General features: G+C 44.0%; 1 long non-coding RNA gene across 1 annotated transcript in view; it reads left to right on the top strand.

Annotated features, from left to right (window-relative positions):
- Positions 1-1,131: 1,131 nt before the first annotated feature.
- Positions 1,132-18,071, top strand: part of LOC141920215 (uncharacterized) — a 51,852-nt gene continuing 34,912 nt past the window's right edge. Inside the window, exons 1-3 of the long non-coding RNA XR_012622257.1 lie at positions 1,132-1,236; positions 2,191-2,249; positions 2,907-2,962. This is a non-coding gene — a long non-coding RNA (uncharacterized LOC141920215). The remainder of the gene's footprint in view (positions 1,237-2,190; positions 2,250-2,906; positions 2,963-18,071) is intronic.

Here is an 18,071-nt window from a genome sequence, read left to right as displayed (position 1 = left end):
CCGAACAGAGACAGCTCCTGTTTCCTAACGGTTGAAAAACCGTAAGACTGTAAACACCTTTTTCCCCCCCTTCCAAGCCCATTCTGAGAGATCCGTGACTCGCCTCCTGGGCTGCCGGCTCCGCGCTACTAAACCACCGCCGAAAACGTGGGGATGACGGTAGCGGGAAGCGCAACTCCCGCCGGCGGGACGTGCCCCCTTCGCCGACCCCCTCCGGGGGGGCAGCCTGCGCTGGCGCGGGGCGGGAGGGGAGCGGGAGGGGAGCGGGAGGAGAAGGGCGAAGGGAGGCTGCGGAGGCGCCCCCGCCCCGCCCGACCCCGCCGCTCCGCTCCCCGCAGCGCGGGACGGCCCCGGCCGCGCCGACTCCCGCGCCGCGTCCCCGGCCCCGGGCCGGCCGCTCCCCGCCGGCGAGAGGCGCTGCGGGGCGGCGGGGCTTGCCCGGCAGCGGCCGGAGAGGTACGGAGGGGCGCCCGCGGGGCGGTGGAGGCGGCTCCCCCGGCGGGGACGGCCGGGCGGTGAACCAGCGGCGGGCGGCTCCGGCCCTCCCCGAGCGGGGCTGCGGGCGGGAAAGGGGCGAGGCCGGCTGCCGCAGGGCGGCCCCTGCGGGCGTCAGGGCCAGCCCGCCCGTGCGTGACTCTGCGTGTGGGTCCGCGCGTGTGTCCGCGGGTCCGCGCGCGCTGGGGGCGGCGTGTGCGCTCCGCGCTGAGCCCGCAGCGGAGCCCCGCGGCGGCGGGAGCGGGACTTCACCTCCCGGCTGCGCCGAGCTGCGGAGTTGACGGGCGCAGCCCTCAGCCAGCGCCGCGGCGGGGATGCTGCTGCTTGTGCGCATTCTTCTTCTCCTGGCGAGGTTCCCGGTAAGTCCCTCTTTCCTAATAGCAGCTGGGGTTTGTGGTTTGGTTTTTGTGGGGGGTTTTTGTTGTTTTGTTTTTTTTTTTTTTTCTGCGCCTGTGAGAAGGACTCGAGGGAGCGGAGGAGGGGGGAGCTTGCGACGCGGTCCCGGCTCCGCACCCCGCCCCCCCCCCGCCTCCGGAGAGCGGGTGCTTCTGGCCTCAATAACCCGCCGGGAGGTGGTTGTGTGTTTGATTGAGTTTTATTTTTTAATGCTTTATAGGGTACATTACTATGAAAATTGAAGGTGGCGGTTCTTGCCCGTCAGTGACGCGGTTTGTGGCTATCGTTCGGTAGAAAGGGATGATAAGGAACGGGCGCTGTGTTGTCCTCTTCGTCACCGAGCAGGTGAGTGGCTCTCAGCTGTGTGCTAGCTAGAGTTTTCCTCCAGGATTTTGCTTTGGAAAACATAGTCTACTTATTATACTTCCATTTTCTTATAGGACTGTACAAAGAAAGGAGTAAATGGTGGAGGCTGAGCACCACTTCTATAAAAGCCGTGGGGTCACTTCATAGTTCCCGAGCGCAGCTAGCCCATATGCACTTCAGCATACCCGGTGTGGAGTCGTACCACAAGGAATAGTGAGTTAGGGGATTCTGTGCCCCAGGGTTAGTGAGTTTTGGAAAGGCTTGGGAGGGTTGACAAGCAGTCAGCCAGGGAGTAGCCCTTTACATGAATGTGAGAAGATAGGAGAGGAGGTGGGAATATTACCTGTGAGGTGCACAAGTGTTACTGTTTTGCTGTCTGCACTTCAGGTAAAAGATTTGTGTGCAAGGTGCAGCCCACTGCAGTATAAAAAACATTTAAAAGCCCCGCGCTGTAAAACCGCTCAGAGCATATGTTGTCTTGAGTGGTTCCAAAAGGACAAAAGAAGCGATTGGATCCTTGCCTAGAAATGTCAAGGTGAGGAACAGCATATTTACCCAAGGGAGAAAAGACTTAACAAGATCCAGTGTTGGAAATTTGAAGTTGGACACCCTGAGACTAGAGAAAGGGTGCACTTTTTAAAAATAGCAGCACTCATTAGAGTAACAAGTTCATAAAACTTTTTCATCATTAAAAATTTTTAAACCAAGAATGTTTTTTCTATTTCTAACAGGACTTATATGGGGAGGGAAATCTTATGGGCTCTATGTAGGAGAGGCTGGACACAGGTGATCATAATGAGCCCTTATTGCCTCTATTATGCATATCCTCAGGAAAGCTGTGTCATCTCTGAGAGCACACTCTCCACATAGGTTCTTTTCTTCATATCTCTTTTCTTCATATATGTTCTCTTCTTCTTCCCCAAATGCAATTAGATCCAGGCGTGTCTGTGCTTCTGTTTTGCATCTAAGCAATTACAGCGAAGATCTGGAAGGTGAGAGTTGCAGTGAGAGTTGCTGTATGTTGATCTGAGTCAGGTTTGAGGAATGTGGTTTGTAAGGCTGGAGGTGTGTGGGTATGATTTCCAGACAAAATTGGTGTGTTCAAACATTTGAAGTGATTTAACATGTTCATGTTTCTAAGCTGTCTTCAGCACTGTGTTTATGGTTAAGAAATACCTATTAGCATGTTTTGACTTTTATAGATTTCATGGTAGTTGAAGTTCTTTTGGGATGGAGAAATGCTTATTTAACCAAAATGCCGTATGAATTTTGGGTTGTAGCTGTATTTTTTTAGAGTGGAATAACAGTACCTATGAAGGATCTTACTAAATGATTTTCAGTGTGATGTTGCAGCCATGGAGTTGTTTGCCTATCTACAAAACATGTTATTACCTAATGTTGTCTCCTCTAAATCTCCTTAGCAAAAGAGACAAATTTCGTATCTGATGATTAACTGCTGTCTATGAGTGAGACCTTTGGTCCTGCAGGGTGGGGAGGGAGCAAGGGAATCTGTTTGATAAAGCGATGGCTGAAGACAGCTGCGGCGCAGGATTGCTCTGTGACCGAGCACTTTGTTTCCCGGTGCTGTATTGCTATTGCCTTGCCTACTGAATTTACTCTGCCTTCTAACCAAACTTCCTCTATGCCAGGGCTGAGCGTGCTGATGTGTTGTCCCAGAGCCTGGAAACTTAGGAAAGCCGAATAGGTAAGAACGGCCGAAAGGTTCGACCTTAAAGAACAGCGTGGGTTTGAGAACAAGGACGGTAGGTAGGAGGTATGTTTGTGGTAGGCGCAGGAAGCTGATATGTGAGTATTTCTTTTTGGATATTTAGAGTAGCTTTTCTTATCTATCTCTATAGAAAGACCATATCAACATATACATACAATGTATACCAATGAACATATACATGCACTATATGCTAAGGAAGCCTTCTGCCTTCTTCCTGTTCCAAACAGTCTGGCTCTATTGTAAAAAAAGGTCTTTTTAAGCTTGTATCTTGGTCTGTCCTGGATGTGACTGAGTGGCCCCATTCTGTGTGGCTTTCCATATGCTGTGGCACAGCTTGAGAGCAGAATCAATTGCTCAGGAACTGAATTTGCTTGGGTTTTTTTTATCTTTACCTCAGCCTGCACTGAAATTTCTTCCTAATTCAATTAATCTGTACCTTTTTATTTTCACTGTAACTTTTCTCTGGGTATGCTTTTTGTATTGCTTAGAAACAAAATTGGATATCAGAAATGAAACAAAATTCCATTGTGGTTTGTACTATATTCCACAAATGAGTATGAACAGGAATCTCCTTAAATGAGCATTTTATTTATTTATTTTGAAGAGAGTTGCACTGCATCTTCAGTGCATCTCTGGCACATTTAAATTCTCTGGGGCATCCCTCATTGTTGATAAGTAAGTTCTCTTTTCAGTTGCTCTCTATCTTGGTTCCAGGCACATTTGTCAGCTTTTTTTTTGGTGAGAAATTGCCTTTCCCCACAGTGATTTCATGTGAGGGAGAATGCTTCTAGGAGTGATTGCATTTTGTGTGGGGATAACTTGTGATCTGAATGCAGCTGAATTTACTAGTCTCTCTCCATCAGTACTCTGGTAACTTTTGGATTAGACGACTACGTTTTACCTGTACAGCCTCGCAAACTGTGAAAGTAGCAGTGTATCAGCAGATAGGAGGAAAACATGTTTGCAGCATGAATGTGTCATTATATAATGTATTAGAGGGATGGGGCCAATGCAGGAATTGTATACAGCACCAGCGCATTTCCAAGGGTTGAAGAGGAGAGTGGAGCTTCAAGGAAATGTTTTTTTAGATGTACGGTACAGAAATTGCAAGGCATTACCTGAATACCATGGAAGCAAACATCCCTGACCATGGGAACACTGTTTCCAAGGATTCTGCTATTAGACAGATTTCTGGGAGAAAGCACTGTTTGAAAGCAAGCCATTTGTCATTTGGAGATTTTCTTTTTCATTTGCAGTTAGTACATGGCACAGTTGATGGCTTTTTGAGCAACTGTATGAGTTGAATCTGAGCTTGTCTCCTTATTTCTGGGGCCATTGCAGAACTCTAGAAAAGGTCAGACTTAGGAAGAGACGTACTTAATATTCCTTGTGAAACCTCATTCCTTTTCCTGAATCTTGGCACAAAATCCCTAGTGCATGGTGGGTTGGGGAAGAGAAAAATGGAGGAAACGAGGAACTGAATTCCCAGTCTCGCAATATTAAACCTGCTAAAGATAATAAATAGTCTAATGATGCCAAGGCTGCCAGGTGTTTATATGCACTGTGACTTCAGAAGGCTAAGAGAAGCACGAGTCATACATTCAGTTAAATAAAGATCTGGTGTAGGAATTACCATTCATTCACTGTAGGCATTAGTGTAGCAATAGGACTAATTGCATTATGGAGTGTGTTAACACGGACAGGTGAGAACGTGAGATTTGTGCTGGGAATGGGGAATCATCATATTGTGTAAAGTCAGCCAGAAGACAGGAATATGATGAAAGGGAGTATTCTCGAACGCCATATTTGTGTCAAAACGTATTTGGGTTTTACGTTGGAGATTAATGGTCAAAAATTGCAATACGGCTGCCTGCAGCGATACATTGCATTGCAGAAGGCACTTTTTCTAACAGCTTTTTCTACACTAGCTGTTGTTTCTGTAAAATTTTTCACGGTTGCCAACTATAAAACAGCTTCTTTGACTTTTGTCATGCTCTGGAGTTAGAGTACAGGTATGTACTTCTCTTCAGGAGTACTTCTATCCCTTTGGTCTCTGGATAAAATATATAGTAGACTAAAGTAGATTAAGACAATATAGTAGTAAAAATGTCCGTTAACTGTTGGCATCTGTATCTAGATTAGAGCCCTCTCCATTGTTATTACCAGTGTTAAGTTTTAGAGGGGAAAAAATAATGAAGGCATAGCTAGGTTTTTAATGGGACAGTTTTTAACCCTGTCTGGTCTTGAAACCCTTGCTGTTAGAACAATATGGATAAGTAGGATGCAGTCAGGAGAAGAAAGATCATTAATGCACTGGAGAATAATGATTTATTAGGTAAGACAGAAAACTAATAAGGGAGAAGGCTATACCTCCTTGGTATTTTCTGTTTCTGCTGTGAAGTGATGATGGCAGCAAAGAAGGGTGGGGAAGTATGAGTAACCTGTGCAAACACAAGTGTCATCTGGCTGGTGCTGGGGTGAGTGAGGAGTGCCCTGAAAGACTAGGGTGTGAGGAATTCTGCACGCCATGGTGCTGCTGGTACCTTTGTAAACGCTGTGCTTTCATTAGTGTACGTTTGTCTGGCTTTGGCTTTTCTAAGTGCAGAACCTGAATGGAGGCCATTTGGGTGAATGTAACGGTGCATTCTCCCAGTATTTGGGCTGTCATCATTTCACACTAGAAATAATATTCCTTTGGATTTCCTGTTTTTCCTGGATGTCTTTAGGCAGGGGTTTGTTTTGGTTGTGATTGGGAGAATCTTTAAGGGAATTGTTTAAAAAGTATCATCCCGTGATAAGGTACAAGTCCCTCTTGATCAAAACTTAAGATTTTTTTTATTTTTTTAAAGACACAGTCTGTGATTTGGCATTAATTTGCAGTTAGTCCTGAAATCACTTTGAACCATGACCTTGCTGATGACATTTCATTGCTGTTGTGGAAGGGAGCAGGAACATGTCGGCATGATTTGGGGGACAGGAGTTTTGAAAGTGCACGTTCTCAGTTAAGTGTTTAATTAATGTAATATTGTTTATATCAGAATTGAAATGATGCACTCACCTCTGATTAATTTTATGCAAATGTTTTAACGTTAGCTTGCCACACCATGTTGCCAACTATGATTAAGACTGTGTTTGGAAGTAAAAGCAATTAAGTGTTAGGCTTTAGGCTTGATGGAAGACATGAACCATTAATACCTGCAGAAGCCTTCTCACTAGTTAGTGAGGATAATGCTGATGATTGCTACAGATGTAGTCATTTTTCAGACTAAAGTTGGGTTTTGAGGAAAGCAAGGGAAAAGAAATGTTCTAAAGGATTTGTGTTCATTGTCCACATCCTTCAGCTTCCCGTGAGATTGTAGATGGTTTTAATTGACCATCTACAATGGCCGTGAATTAACAAAAAAGAGAGAAGTTTTAATTGGACAAGCTGTTTATAGTGGAATAGTTTATTGTAAGTACCGTGTGTAGTATGTGTGGTTTTTTGATTGCTCTGTGCTCAAAAGCTAGAAGTAATCCAAGTTTCATTTGGTACTCTTGCCTTCTGACTGGATACAATCCTTATGATTCTGCTTGGAAGTAGACGGCACCTGATGTATAAACTTGCACTTTTTTGAAACTGCCTTTATTTTTGACATTCTTAAAAATCCTCCTTTTGACCTTCTGGCTCTTGTTAATGGTGAGGGAATGAGATGGGATTGAAGTTTTTCATTGTGACATTTGAGGAACAGAGGAAGGACAAGAGGGACAGAATAACATGTCACCATGTGGCAGCCTCACGTAGCCGGGGATGTGACTTTTTTAATGGGGAATTCAAATGACAGAATAATTGGAAACAAGGCAGGGATCACTAAATGGAGCAGAGCTGCTTGTCTTACTGTTGTCACTGGTTTTACAGGGGAGCTACTTTTCACTTGCGTAAGTGCAAGCTGAAGTCAGAGGAAAAACGACAGAGTGGTTTTCCCGTTTTGGCTTCAGAGGTCTCTGTCCCTCCTGTTGTCTCATTGCGTCAGGTGAAGATGCTGTGATGGAGAGCAGAGAACACGCTGGGGGTCTACTGCATGCCCCAGGTGGCCAAATCGTATCACGTGGACTTCAGAGGGAAGAGAGTGCAAACGCGATATGGGTCAAGACGATGACAGACACTCAGAAGTTCGACATTAGTCTGTATAGTATGGAAGCTGTAGCTTTATTCAAGAAGAATGAATACATATATGTTCCTATACATAGAAGACTCTCTCAAGTTGATTCCCAAACAGAACTTTTTGTTAGATAACTGTGCAAATGTCTTCTGACAGTTATGCTTGAGGACAGTGCTGAAGTAATGCTCAGTAATTAGTGCATGAATTACGTGAGAGAAGGCTGAAAGCTTTCTTTCCATTACTGCAAATATTCTTGAGCTTTGCTGTCATTGTAAGATCCCCCACTGTTGTCTTTCCACTTATTTTTTTATTTTGGGGAGGAAAATCAAAAGACCTGTAAAATCATAAAGGGTAAAATACATAGCAAAATATTCTTCTTTCAGTGTTGTAAGCAGATATTTGAACATCATTTTGGGAAGGAAGGCACTAAAAATACATATATGAGGTCTTAAAAGGGTGTTATGTTTGGGTTCCTGAGGTTAAATAGTTCTGTCATTCTTTTATGAGATCATAAGGTGTTTTCCTCTACTGTAATACTAACATGTGTACCCAAATAGCAGTTTTTAGGCAAAAGAGTAACAGCAGAAGGATCATGCAATATCCTGTCTCAAGGGGTAGGAGGGAATAAGCAGGAGGCCAGTGACAATTAACAGTCTGTTTTGTGGTTTAGAAAGATTTCTCTTTGCCTCCCAATGAGTTTCTCTGTTCAGTTTTGAAGGACCTAATATACCTAAGCAGCTTGTTGTTCGCTTTAAAAGCTACATAGCATAGAGAGAAACTTGCTCTTTTGAAAGAGTATCTTAAAATAGCAGTGGAAAATACCTCTGATATTAAAGTATACTCCCTGTGGTATGATACTCTTTGTTTACCGGTGAATATGGATAGTGGAAAAGAAAATGGGATGAATTCATGGCTCCCTAAAAATATGGAGAATCTTTCAATTGGTCAGAGTCAGCATTCAAGCAAACGTTTGTGAATTAGCCAGATGCCAATTCCTGTTGTATTATAAATTTTCTGCATCCTTAAATTAAGGGACCATGACCGTATTCTTTGCATTGACAATTAGTACAAGTTTTCTGTTATTATTTAAGGAATCCCAAAGTGTTGATCCACCCAACTTATCACTGCTGTAGCTCTGGTTAATACCTACTGGAGTCTGAGGATGTAGATTCATAAATACGCAGCATAGTACCGCATAATTTTGGCTTTCTGCCTGTGGACTTTGTTGCACTGCAATAGTATGATTTTTCAGTAGTAGAGGCTGACTACTCCAACTACGTTTTGAAACCCTATCCTAGAAAGAAATGTAGATGGCAGATCAGCATGAGACAATCTGTAGAAAGAGTTGAGCAGTAGTGATCGTGACAGTGTCATAATGAAATGCTGTGTGGTCCTGGAAGAGTCCAGGATTCTCTAGAAGTAAACAGAAATTTTATCAATTACGCTTCTTGGTGGACTTTGGCTGAAAAGGTGTCCAGTGATTCTAGCAGAGGAAGAGTATGCTTTAATGTGCTCAGGGACTGTGCTCCTTTATCGCAACTCCTTGGCTACCTGAGACCTTTTGTTTTTTCCTCTAACCGTTGTAACAAAACATTGTATCAAAGGGTTGAGTTTGAGGGAAACTAAGAAGGAAGCAGAGCCAAACTGAACCGAACCGAACCATATAATGACAATTCTTTTTCCTTCAGCAGAGCCATATCAGATTATATTACTGGAGGAGCTGAATCTGTGTATTTAAAGCAGTTTAAGCTGGTCTCTTTGTTCTCATGAAAAACTCTGTCTTGCCCAATGGATGGGGGAGTCCTTTTAGTGTCCTTCCAGACACAAATTTAAATGGTTGATTCCCTCACACACATGGACATGTGCACCCCTGCACATCTGGAAATCTGCCGAAGGCTGGTAGTTCTCAGTCTTCTATGAAAACTCAAATCATGTGAAATTGATATGCACATGTTCATGGGGGCAGATTTTAACGACAAGCTTGAAAATCAACGTAGGCTTTCCAAGGTTTGTGGTAGTTCTGGATTGGAACAAAATCTACACTGAATGGATCTGAGGAGGTTTTAGACTAGAGTGAGTTTGAACAGCACGGTTGTTGCAGCCATGATGGCTGAAACACAAAATAATTGCCTCAAGCTCTAGCAAAGCCAGATAATTTTTCACAGCTCTAATTATTTCACCCTTGGAGTCCCTTTTTGAACCCCCAGTACAATAGTTCTTCACTCTTTTATTCTAGTAGAGCACTAAGGACAGAGTGACTACTTTGCCAAAGTACTGCTACACCTGCCACACTAAAAGACTGCAAGTATATAAGTGTATGTGTGTCTGGAGACCTCATGGAGGTGGGGAGAAGCTGTGACCAAAAGGAAAAGAAAAAAAGACAGGTTACCCACTCACTGAAGGAGAGCAGTCAGCCAAGGTGAAAACAGCAGACTAGTATTTAAGGCTTGCAACCGTTACCCGTGATATTTTGAAGTGAGGTTTCATGACCCGTGCTAGTGCAGTTTTTCATGTTCTCTGAGAGCAAAGCATAAGAGTACTCGCATTAGGTCAGAAAAAAGATCCAGTGAGGCTGGTGTTTCTGAGTATGAAGGAACAGAAGGAATGGGGCACACACTGAATACCACCTTCATTTTTCTCCCCACAATTCTCCATAACTAAAGGGAACAAGGGCCCCTATGCTTCCTCAGTTAACTTTGGTTTGGGATGATTGCAATTAATAGACCCGATAGAAGTCTAAATATCAAAGCAAGTTTTCTAAATTTTGTGAAACCTCCTGAATGGAATTGTTTCTGTATTGATACCCCAGGGTATTAGTCTTAGCTTTCAGTGCCTTGCTCTCTCAATCTACCCATTTAATGAACTTTTAAACCATTTATAGTATTGACTTAGACAAGAAAGTCATCAAATGAATTATTTGTTTGGGTCTGTAGTGTTCCTTCTTTTTGTGAAGCAAATAGTTTCAGCTGTTCCAGAAACCTGAATTTCATTGCTTAAGGGATGACACAGATGTTTATGGAAGTCTTGAAAGACCCTCCCTTCTGGTAGGGGTGAGAACAGATGGAATGAGTTGATTTGGATGTATTATAAGTGGCATGACCATTGATTCTTATAGATCAGGTTGCCCAGTATGTTTTGCCCATAAGTTGTTTTTCATTTTGTATTTATTTTATTTTGTGGCTTGTTTTTATTTTTCCCTCCCATTCCCCTAGAATCAGCCCAAATTTAAGCCTTGTGAAATTCCTGTCTCCATGTATTTGGTAGCTCTAGCAAGTCTTTATCAAACTTGTGTGAGCTATGCCTTCCTCCACAAGCTGAAAACGTGGTTTTAACCAGATATCTTTTTGCAGACGCTGTTAAAATTTATTCCCTGATAGAAAATGCTCCCTATCCTCTTTAAGTTTGAAGTCCCTGTCCTACAACTTGCATATGAATTTGTGAAAATGGGAATTGTCACACCTGTGACAAAGTAAGAGGAATGTGGTGGGTTTTTTCCTCGCTCTTTTTCAGAAACTTTAGCTAAAACATGTCCCAAAACATCAGTGTGAGTACCACGTAAAACTTCCCCTCTGATAGGTAACTTGGCAAAGTTGTTAGGAAAATGACTTATAAAGGGTCATTTCCATTATAAAAATGGAAACAAAGTATTGGTTAGTTTCTAATGGAAAGGCTTCCTGACCCACCTAATGTTATGTGCAAACCAAGAAAGAAGGGACCCCGTTTGCCACAGAAAATAAATGGGTAACTTTAGCAATTTGACATAATGTGTGCATATTGGTGGTGTGTCTGGTATATCCCTAATATCAGTGAGCCTCATGATCCTTAACATATTTTTTCCTTGGGATAACCTCTTGAGGCAAGAGAAGGGGCTGTCCCTGTGTATGCTGGGAGCTGAAGTAGAGAGAAGCTGAGAGATTTGCTGTGGTTTACATGTGGTGGAAACAGTTTCTTCTTAGTAGCAGTCTGCTGTTCCTCTCAGAGGGTTATTGCTTTTTGTGATTTTAGATGGTGATGGAGATTCTCACGAGCAGTGGTGAGCTGATGATTTTACATGACAGTGTATCACAGAAGAAAAGCGTTGAGGAAATTCCCAAGAATTTTGGGATTTTATAATAATTGACATGGAAATTACTTGCATAGATAGAACTTCTATTTTAGAAGCTTCTATAATAAATTAGCGAGGAGACACAATCTGATTGAAGAGTTAGAGCGTGCCAAATAATATTAAACCTGCCTTATCTTTAAAGGCCTTTAAATGAATTGTAGTAAGCTTTGCCTGCTACTGCAGGAGGAGAGAATATTTGAAAAGCTGATGAAAATTTCAGAGCGCTCAATACAAGCAAGATGTCAGAGCATGTAAATTGATGGATGGATTTTGAGAATAGTTTCATGTGATGATATATATGTAAACACGTTATGAGTATTATGTTTTTCCCAGCGTTCTGGTGAACTTGACAGTCTGAGTCCTGCTTACCGAGTTCTGCGGCAGCATGGAAAATGAGTAACCTGAGTAATCTGTGGCTAGCAATGAAGTGGTCACTTAATCCTGATTTCTCATCTTCTTCTTCAGGCTGGAGGGTACGTTGCAGTGTCTAAAAGCATTCAGATACTTCTGTTCCCTTTGTCTCCACAATAGGTTGTGACCAATCTTCTTGTCAGGTGGTTTGTAACAGCAATAAGGCCTGCACTCAATACCTCTAGGATCAGTGGATTCATTTATTAAACCAATTTGAGTCCACACCTAGAGACCTGGAAATCTAACTGTGCCTTTCCTTTTGCCTTCATGGGTAGGACTTCCCTGTTTCCAAACATTTGGACTGTGTATAAACAATTAAGCTTTTTTAAAAATTTTTTATTTTAAACACAGCATTTCTCAGTATCCTGGCTTACTCCCTTCACAAAAAATGAGGCGAACATCCCACGGGTGAGATCATCTCCCATCCAGTTCCTCGGTGATTAGCCAGAGACAGCCTCTTGTTGATCTGCCTGCAATCCCCTGGAGATGCTAGTCTGGCCCAGTGAAACAAATCAGATTTTGCACACATGTGGGCAAGGTGTCCTTGGCCCAGGTCGTCTCCAAGCCTCAACTTTCTCTTCTTCTAGTGTGCAGGCTTGTGTCTGTTGTCATGTCACAGGAACACATAGCTCTGCCTTGAGCCGTGGCATGGATGCTTCCTGTACATGTCAGGTCGTTTGGAAGGATTGGATCTGCACAAGGAAACTCACCTGGGGATTGGGCTTCCTAGTGGGTTATGACCAGGAAAGATGCTCCTGTCCGCTGCCTGTCTGCGTTTTCTTTTAGAAATTATTTTCTCTTTCCTTCCTGACCTTCACAGGTTTATGAGGTATGCAGCTGTATGCCAACAGCAGGCCAGTACTTTTCTGGAGTTTAGTTCAAACATAACCCAGAAGTTTAAATGAAACTGCGGTTGTAACTTAAGAATTCTTAGACAGGACAAACATTGATACCTTTAGATACAGCGTGATACTTGTTACATTTGTGCCTTCCTAACACAAATTTCTTTTTATAACAGTCTAGGAAATAAACCAGAATATTCCTCTTTCCCATCCCCACTCGTGCTGCGTTACAATTGTACAAGATTACAAAAAGTCAGTATACGATAATCAGTATTTTTTTTTCTTTCTCCTGAAAGCCAGCATCATTGATAGTCCACAGACACACAGAGCCTTTAATAGCAATTATTTGTAAATGTCCAATGTTTCCTAGACTGTAGTGGCCACATGCAAACACCTCACAAGTTTTGATGTCTCGGTTCACAGAAATGCCAATACCTCACAGCAAGAATTATGTAGATGGGATTTGGCATCCTTCTTGCACTGTCAATTGTTCCTTTTACCTGGGTTATGAACTGGTCTCATCCTCATCCCAGCTGGACTTTATTTCCAGGACACTTGAGGGATGAGGGCACCTGTTTTGCTCTGGTTAAAAAAAAAAAAATAGCTAGTCTAAAAAGCATGAGCATTTCTGCAAACTCCACAACGCGGAACAAACTCTTCACCGTGGGTAGATGGACCACAGGAAGTGGACATTCTGTTCCTTCAGGTGGTTTACCTTTGGGACCTACAGTGAATTTAAGGGTGAGGGGAAAGAAAAGCAACGATTGATGCTGGGAGACTCATTGTAAATAAAGAGAGATGACGCTTCCTCAAAACGCAAGCTCAGTGAAGGGAATGTAGCCTGTAATATGAACTTACAAGGCACCAGAAATGAAGGCTTAAGAAACAGCAGATAGAAAAGTGCTTTCACACATTATAGTAAAAAACTACTATCAAAAGAATTGGGAAATGTTATATGAAAGGCTAATTGGAAGGAAGTTTATTCTTATCTTTTATGGTTAGTGTAAATATTAGGAGCTCCCTTATTTGAAATATACTAAACAGGTCAAATGTAATAACCGCTTTTCTTAAGCCACCATATCAATTGTTGAAAAGCAGAATTATCTTTTTGTATACAACAAGTAGTATGTACTAAAAGTGCGTTATTTTTCCTCTAATAATTCAAATAAAAAATTGGTATATGGGAAACATAATACTTCAGTTTTAACTTATTTGGCTTCTGGGTAATGCCGTATGTTCTGATTTACAAATAGAAAATGAAAAGAGAGTTTGTCTTCACATCCGCACGGATTTCTCTTAAATGGTAAAATATGAACGTACTATCTTTTATAGTAAAATATGTATTTTAGGTTATCCTGATTAGGAAAGTTAAGAGAAACAAAGGCATATATGAATTACAGCAGACTCTTGAGGCATCGTCTAATACCTCACTTTGAGGTCTAAATGTTACTTACAGAGACGTATTTAAAAAGTATTGATTCCACTTTGCCTGTGTGTTCTCTCAAAGCTATGCAAGGCTGTGGAATCTAGAACTAGTAAGTTACCAGCAAAATTGTTATTCTTTTTCCTGACTTCTCAGTACACAGTGTACTGAAGGTGTATTTTTAGATCTATTTAAACTGAAGGTTTCCTTTTTTTTTTTTACAAATAAAAAAAAGCCTTGCAGATGCAGTATGCTGGTTTAGCTTGTTTTGTTTTGTATTTTGCCCCAGTTCTAGTTAGAGCTAGAAATTAATTGTTAATCATGCATATTTGTATGCGGCATGATAATTAGCACACAGTTTAGATGGTGTGTATTTCTTTTGGTTACTGTTTCACCAATTTACATTTAAACTGCTGAAGAAGAAATGCAGTACTTCATAGGTCAGTGTGAAAAAAGAATCTTGCTACTGCACTGTAAAGACAGAGGCACTACAGATCAGGATTTCTTTTGAGATGTTTCTTTTACGTGGCGACTTAGGTAGATGGACTGCACAGATCTGTGGACGCAACTGCACCTGCCTGTGTTAAAGTATGTATCTAGAATATAAGACAGGGGACAGGAGAATGCATGGGTCCTCTAAGCAAAGGCATTCTCATGGAAGAACAGTAGTGACAGGAAAACAGGAGGAGTAAGGAAGAAGTTTGTGAATCTGCTTAGTTTTAAGGAAATCCTGGTTTGTACTGAGGCAAAGGCAAGGGCAATAGGCACGTATCGGCCGTTCAGTCCGATTACAAACAAATCCCTCTGTCAGTACTCAGATTTGAGGCGGCTTTGTTTGCAGACGGCTGGGATGCCGGCAGTCATTTCCTAACGGCATTTAAAGAATCCTCTATTTCTTAAGTGTTTTGGTTGCACTATACCTTGGGACATCCGTGCAACGGAAGAGAGAATGGGGCACAACGTTGTATTGCAATGTGTTAGCAGAGGCTCTGAGTCCGTATCAAGCACTAGCAAACAGACAGCTGCGTGTACAACAGCACCATTGACTCCGGTTATTAACTCCGGACCGAATGCTGGTCGGCAGTTCTCAGTTAGCCACAGAGGCAGGTAAATGAATGGCAGGGAAACGGTGAGAAAGACCACACTCCGGTCTCGACATCTGACGTTTCTCCCTTTCGAGTACATAGGGGTTTTCTTTTTCCCCAAAATGATGTAGGGTTTTTTTTTCCTCAGTCCCCTCGGTTTTGCCATAGTGCAGAGCTCCGAGCAGTTGGGAGTTTAATTACTTAGGGCAGCACTTGCTGCGGGTGTCCAGTGAAGCTTTGGCCATGAAGAAAAGGTGGCGTTGCCTCTGAAACACTTCAGGTGCCAGCTGGGAGAGTCGCACCTGAATGTCCATGCTCTGCTGACTCCTCATAAGACCTGTGCTCCAGACCCTTCACCAGCTCTGTTGCCCTTCTTTGGACACGCTCGAGTCATTCAATGTCCTCTTTGTAGTGAGGGGCCCAAAACTGAACACAGTAATCGAGGTGCAGCCTCACCAGTGCCGAGTACAGGGGTAAGATCACTTCCCTGTCCCTGCTGGCCACGCTATTTCTGGTACAAGCCAGGATGCCATTGGCCTTCTTGGCCACCTGGGCACACTGCTGGCTCATGTTCAGCTGGCTGTCAATCAACACCCCCAGGTCCCTCTCTGACTGGCAGCTCTCCAGCCACTCCTCCCCAAGCCTGTAGCGCTGCTGGGGGTTGTTGTGGCCCAAGCGCAGAACCCGGCATTTGGCCTTATTGAAACTCCTACAGTTGGCCTTAGCCCATCGCTCCAGCCTGTCCAGGTCTCTCTGCAGAGCCTCCCTACCCTCGAGCAGATCAACACTCCCACCCAACTTGGTGTCGTCTGCAAACTTACTGAGGGTGCACTCGATCCCCTCCTCTAGATCATCAATAAAGATGTTAAACAGGAGTGGCCCCAAAACTGATCCCTGGGGGACACCACTCGTGACCGGCCTCCAACCGGATTTAACTCCGTTCACCACAACTCTTTGGGCCCGGCCATCCAGCCAGTTTTTTACTCGGCAAAGCGTGTGCCCATCCAAGCCACGAGCAGTCAGTTTTGCCAGGAGAATGCTGTGGGAAACGGTGTCAAAGGCCTTACTAAAGTCAAGGTAGACAACATCCACAGCCTTTCCCTCATCCAATAAGCAGGTCATCCTATTGTAGAAGGAGATCAGGTTTGTCAAGCAGGACCTGCCTTTCATAAACCCATGCTGACTGGGCCTGATCATCTGGTTGTCCCGCACGTGTTGTATGATGGTACTCAGGATGAGCTGCTCCATCAGCTTCCCGGGCACCGACATCAAGCTGACAGGCCTGAAATTTCCTGGATCATGCTTCCGACCCTTCTTATAGATGGGCGTCACATTGGCCAATTTCCAATCTGTCGGGACCTCCCCGGTCAGCCAGGACTGCTGGTAAATGCTGGAAAGCGGCTTGGCGAGCACCCCGGCCAGATCCTTCAGCACCCTCAGGTGTATCCCGTCCAGTCCCATAGACTTGTGTGTGTCTGTGTGATGCAGCAGGTCACTGACTGTATCTCCTCCTGGATTGTGGGAGGGTCGTTCTCCCAGTCTGAGTCTTCCAGCTGAGGAGGCTGGATTCCCTCAGTACAACTGGTCTTGTTATTAAAGACTGAGGCAAAGCAGGCATTAAGCACCTCAGCCTTTTCCTCATCACTCGTTGCCATGTTTCCTCCCGTGTCTAGCAGGGGATGGAGGCTCTCCCCGGTCTTTCTTTTGCAGTTGACGTGCTTACAGAAACATTTCTTGTTGTCGTTGACTGCTGAAGCCAGATTCATTTCTAGCTGGGCTTTAGAGCTCCTGATTTCCACCCTGCATAGCCTCAGAGTGTCTTTGAAACATTGTGAGTGGCTAGCCGCTTCTTCCAAAAGCTGTAAACTCTCCTTTTCTCCCTGAGTTGCAGCCACAGCTCCCTGTTTAGCCAGGGTGGCCTTCTCTGTCGCTGGCTTCTCTTACACCACCTGGGGACAGCCTGTTCCCGTGCCATTAAGACTTCCTTCTTAAAGAGTGTCCAGCCTTCCTGGACCCCTATACCCTTCAGGACCGTCTCGCAAGGGATTCTGTCATGCAGTTGCCTAAACAAGTCAAATTACTTAGGGCAGCACTTGCTGCGGGTATCAAGTGAGGCTTTGGCCGCGAAGAAAAGGTGGCGTTGCCTCTGAAACACTTCAGGTGCCAGCTGGGAGAGTTGCACCTGAATGTCCGTGCTCGGCTGACTCCTGTGCAACCATTGCAAGACCTGCAGATCAGCCGTGCCATTTCTTTCCCCGGTGGTGGCTGGCACTTGTGTTTTCCCTTCTGAAAGGAGCTCGACCCCATTAGACATCACACAGGGCTGAAGTGTCGGGAGAGGCCGTTTCAGTATTTGGAGCTTTGGGAAAAGCTGGTTTCAAAACTGCAGTCATGACGGACGGATGGAAAAGGGTGTGTTTGCATCAGTCCAGAGAGAGCTGATCTGCAGGAGGAGGTGCAAGACAGCCATATCTTATGTAGCTGATCTGGAGTTATTAAGCTGTTGGAAACTGCAGGCTAGTCCTGTCTGAGCCCGAGTGATAAGAAAGGGTATTCTGCTGTGTGCTGCATACCAGTACTTGCAGCGACCAAAGAGCTGCAGCGGGTGTTCCCTGCTCGGACTCAGCAAGTTGGTTCAGCATCTCTCTGCCAAGAATGAGTAGCTGTAAATAAAAATGCAGTGGAGAAATTCAACGCTCCTGTCCGCTGCCCGTCTGTGTTTTCTTTTAGAAATTATTTTCTCTTTCCTTCCTGACCTTCACAGGTTTATGAGGTATGCAGCTGTATGCCAACAGCAGGCCAATACTTTTCTGGAGTTTACTTGCATTTTTGAAAGGTGCAGTGCTTCGTTCCTGCACACGTAAAGCAGTGCAAATCTGCTGGCATGATCCACCTTCTTGACACGCACTCAGAAGTGTCAAGGAAGTTGTGTGACAAGCTGCCATTCTTTGCTTGCATTCATCAATGTCTTTGTGTCATTTCTCTCTAATCCGTGGAGTCTGACAACATACACGTTGGTTCGGCATCTCTCTGCCGAGAAGGAGTAGTTGCAAATAAAGCCTGGAGGGTTTTCGAGTCTG

The sequence above is a fragment of the Strix aluco genome, chromosome 2 (genome assembly GCF_031877795.1).
Source record: "Strix aluco isolate bStrAlu1 chromosome 2, bStrAlu1.hap1, whole genome shotgun sequence".
NCBI lineage: Eukaryota > Metazoa > Chordata > Aves > Strigiformes > Strigidae > Strix > Strix aluco.
The sequence above is the reverse complement of the archived record's forward strand: the minus strand, read 5'-3'. Positions and strand labels throughout refer to the sequence as shown.